The sequence below is a fragment of the Triticum aestivum genome, chromosome 3B (assembly GCF_018294505.1).
Source record: "Triticum aestivum cultivar Chinese Spring chromosome 3B, IWGSC CS RefSeq v2.1, whole genome shotgun sequence".
Classification (NCBI taxonomy): Eukaryota; Viridiplantae; Streptophyta; class Magnoliopsida; order Poales; family Poaceae; genus Triticum; species Triticum aestivum.
The window spans coordinates 455,476,332-455,480,958 of NC_057801.1; the positions used below are offsets into that span (position 1 = coordinate 455,476,332).

A 4,627-nucleotide genomic window follows, 5' to 3' on the forward strand; every position below is an offset into this window, starting at 1 on the left:
GTTGGTGTCCTACGGACTAAAACCCTCCAGTTTATATAGACATCGAGAGGGCTAGGGTTACACAGAGTCGGTTACAATGGTAGGAAATCTACATATCCGTATCGCCAAGCTTGCCTTCCACGCCAAGGAAAGTCCCATCCGGACACGAGACGAAGTCTTCAATCTTGTATCTTCATAGTCTTGGAGTCTGGCCGATGATGATAGTCCGGCTGTCCGGACACCCCCTAGTCCAGGACTCCCTCAGAGACATCTGAACTTTTCGTTTCAAGCTCACTGCAAAGTGCCGCCTCACCGTGCACCACCTCTAGATGGACCATCGAAGCCTGTTGATGGGCCATCGAAACCTCTAGATGGTCCATCAAGGACAACGCAAGTCTTCTATGAATATAATCTAGCACTCTTAAGTACTCCTAATCAAGCTTTAAAATATCGATATCATGTTCGTATCGGTTTTGCTTTTACATATCAGGCGTCGAATATCGGGTGATATATCGGGCCATATGTAGATATATCGGAGAAAACATGTCCAATGTTTTTCATTATTCTTGTTTAACACATTTATTTTTAGTAAAACTAAATGTATGGTGTCAATGCTTTAACATAACACTTTTAGATTCCTAGTTTATTAACTTGTTGATTAAGAAACTATTAAGGAAAGATTCACAAAATCCTTACTCTATGGGGAAAAGATTCACAAAATCCTTACTCTATGTGCAGGGGGCGCCGTGATGTCAAGTCATTGGCAAAGATGCACACACAGATAATACCCCAAATGAACTAACATGGCATATCTCTTAATCATTTCTAAACATGTACCAAGAGTCACATTCAAGTATTGCCCCTTATTTCACAAGTTTTGGTTCATTGGCCCTATTAAACCTACAAAAAAAATCACAAAACCACAAAAAGGAAACAGAGTGGGAAATAGGAAATGTAGTATTCAGTAATTTCAAGGAAAACCCGGAAATAGGAAACACGCATAATCAAGGAAAAATAACTCCAATCCACATCACACGTTGACCATATATAACACAAATCACATATATAAGCAAGGATAAATTTGGTGTGCTAATCATGGTTTAATATTGAAAATATAACCAAGAAATCCAGCAATAATAAGCATTCAGTTCCATTATAAAGATGTACATATGGGACTGATCCATGCTAAAATGTGTTGTTACTGGAATAATCACTCTACTGGAACTTCCACCATCAAGTTCTTTGAACATTTTCATTGGTTAGCTTTAGGAACCTGCAAATCAAAAAAGAACAATGTAGTTACTATACAGTATCACATTTTAAACTATATGTAAGCACATATGCATGGTTCTCAATGAAATAGATGCAAACATAATATGCACACACTGATTCCCTCCGTTCCATAATAAGTGTCATGGTTTTAGTTCAAATTTGACATAAATAAAATATTGTACTCTTTTATTCCTAGATGACCATGGCATGAAAGCCATCATTTGGCAAGAAAAGAATGTTAAACTGAAACCAGCTTGAAAAAATAGTCCTCAAAGCTTTTCAATTGTATAAACACTATTCGAATTGTATAATGTTCAGAATAATATACACTAATGTCGGTTTCCCAGGAGTGGCAACCTTAAGATCAACACCCAAGATGCATATATATGTAATCAACACAAGATCCATCATTAGCCCACGTGTGCATAGATGACTACACAACCCGATGCATATTTCCAAGAAAATTTACAGTACTGTGATGTGCATATAACAATTCAACAACATTTTGAGCTAGCTATAACCAGTAACAATCGATCAACTGACATACCACACCACTTAAATCAACAAAACACAATCTCATCGTGGACTAGCCTACCAAAAGTATGAATGAAGAATATATTGTTGGACGGAAAAATATCCAACAAAGCTTATGAGTTTGTGTTCACGGTCTCCCCCAAGAAAGAAAATGGATGCCAACAAAGCTGTAGAGCATGCATTCACAAGAAAATGCAAGATAGCCCTCCAAGAAAAAACTACCATGAGTCCATGAGCATGAACTCATTTGAAGGTGTTGCTTTCTGTACCTTCCCTACTATACTATCTGCCAACAAAGGGCCATTTTCTAACAGTACATTAGTAACTGATGATTTAACATCACTACATCGATAACAATATCAATTGGCTTTGCTGCAATCACATCAAAATGAAACCACCTCTCTTTTTTCACAGGAACAATTCGATTTGGTCAATGTCACTGTCTTCTAGGCTAGGAGGGTGACATGAATGTTTCTGTACTTTCAGGTTTTGGACAAGTCTTGTGTCGTAAAAAATGGATAACCTGTGTTCAAACTATCTTGATGTCTCGGGATAAACATCCCCTATGCACTGATCGGTCTCGGTCATCAAATACAAATTTTCTATGACACATGTCTGCAAGCTAGCTGAAGTGCAGGGTGCAATTGGTCAATAGTCTAATCAAAATCATGACTTGGCTGCCTTTTGCGTTACATTTCTATATCAATATATTATATTCAGTTACGGTGTGTTGTGAGTAATAGTCTAGACAAAATACATAATTGAAGAGTTCATTGTGAGCCATAAAAAGGTACGAAAACAAAAAGAAGAATAGACACGTGAAAATTTACACAAAATAGAAGACTAGCACACAAACCTATCAGTGAAGTGCGGCATGCCGGCACGCACAAACCGGTGAGTTCACCTTGTTGGCTTTAGATAAGATTCCATGCGGCTTTGCACAAAGGAGAGATACTTTCGAAAGTAGCACGTACGGATGTAGTCACACCACGTCAGACGAAATGGACATATTCCATCCTGGAAAGAAGAATACAGATCAGAGGGTACAATATATATTATAATGGAAGGAACAAAACAAGTAACTTGATTTACCTTTGCAGCCTTCTCAGGAATATGTACATCACAATTTCTTAGAACATGAAACTGTCGCTCTCCTTTTTGTATTAGCTTTTTATTGTCATCCTCTTCATTCTCCAACTTCTCTTTGTTCTCCTCCTTTCTCTTCTCCAGTTTCAAAACCCCCAGTACCGAGTTATAACTGGCGACCTCAGTTAGGTAAGTGTTTTTTGTCATAGTGTCTACCCATGTTTCTATGTACGAGCACTGTCGGTGTCAAAACCGGCGGATCTCGGGTAGGGGGTCCCGAACTGTGCGTCTAGGCGGATGGTAACAGGAGACGAGGGACACGATGTTTTACCCAGGTTCGGGCCCTCTCGATGGAGATAAAACCCTACGTCCTGCTTGATTAATATTGATGATATGGGTAGTACAAGAGTGGATCTACCACGAGATCAAGGAGGCTAAACCCAAGAAGCTAGCCTATGGTATGATTGTTGTAATGTATGTTGTGTCCTACGGACTAAAGCCCTCCGGTTTGTATAGACACCGGAGGAGGCTAGGGTTACACAGAGTCGGTTACAATGGTAGGAGATCTACATATCCGTATCGCCAAGCTTGCCTTCCACGCCAAGGAAAGTCCCATCCGGACACGGGACGGAGTCTTCAATCTTGTATCTTCGTAGTCTTGGAGTCCGGCTGTCCGGACACCCCCTAGTCCAGGACTCCCTCAGTAGCCCCTGAACTAGGCTTCAATGACGATAAGTCCGGCGCGCATAATGTTCGGCATTGCAAGGCGGGTTCCTCCCTTGAATAATCCAGAGAAGATCATGAACACCAGGATAGTGTCCGGCTCTGCAAAATAAATTCCACATTCCACCGCAGAGAGAATAAAATGTACACTAGTTCAATCTGCTGACGTATTATGCGGCGTGACATCACACCGCTACCAAGCCACTGCTTGAATCGTTTTTTACTATATCACCTCAACACGTTTAGCGAAGCGGTTTCCTTGGCACGTCTTGTCGAAGCAGAGATCGTGTTCCCCTTATTCCGGGATTCTCATTAATACGTGCGTGGGTAACCCAACCGTTCCCGTCGCCACACCTCCTCTATCGAAGGTGAATCCCAAATGGTCACGGAGACGGCTCTTGGTATTTTTCCCCTTTATAAGAGGACCAAGGCTCGTTCTTGTTCTTCAATCTCGCATCGAATCTCCTCCTCGCTCCCAGTTCCAACACCCAGAGCCTCAGATTCGAGCGCTTCGGATCCTCAACCATGTCCGGCTCCGACCTCCAGGGCCGGTGGATGCCCTCCTCCGTCACGGAGGAGGACATATTGAAGTTACGTGAGGCCAAGTACCTGGCCTACGAGGTTTCGCACAGGTTGCCCGCCCAAGGGCAGGCCGTGCCCACCCCCGAGCCCGACGAATATGTCATCTTCGTATCCCACCTCCATCGGGGTTTAGGCTTCCCGACGGACCCCTTCGTGAGAGGGCTCATGTTCTACTACGGGCTGGATTTTCATGATTTGGCTCCGGAGTCCATCCTCCATATCTCCGCATTCATTATCATCTGCGAAGCCTTCCTCCGCGTCACTCCCCACTTCGGCCTGTGGCTGAAGACCTTCAATGTGAAGCCGAAGATGATCGGGGGGCGTCAAGCGGAGTGCGGCGGGGCGGCCATAAGCAAAAAGGGCGATGCCCCGTGGCCCGAGGGTTCCTTCCAAGAGGAACTCGGACTGTGGCAGCAGGAGTGGTTCTATATCACCGCTCTGAAGGGCAGCA

The 4,627-nt window shown here is 43.1% G+C and overlaps 1 long non-coding RNA gene across 1 annotated transcript; it reads right to left on the reverse strand.

Moving 5' to 3' along the window:
- Positions 1-980: 980 nt before the first annotated feature.
- On the reverse strand, positions 981-3,252 carry LOC123065517 (uncharacterized). Its single transcript, XR_006431054.1, has 3 exons — positions 2,878-3,252; positions 2,642-2,802; positions 981-1,252 (listed from the first exon to the last, which is right to left on the reverse strand). It is a non-coding gene; the product is annotated as an uncharacterized lncRNA (long non-coding RNA).
- Positions 3,253-4,627: the final 1,375 nt, after the last annotated feature.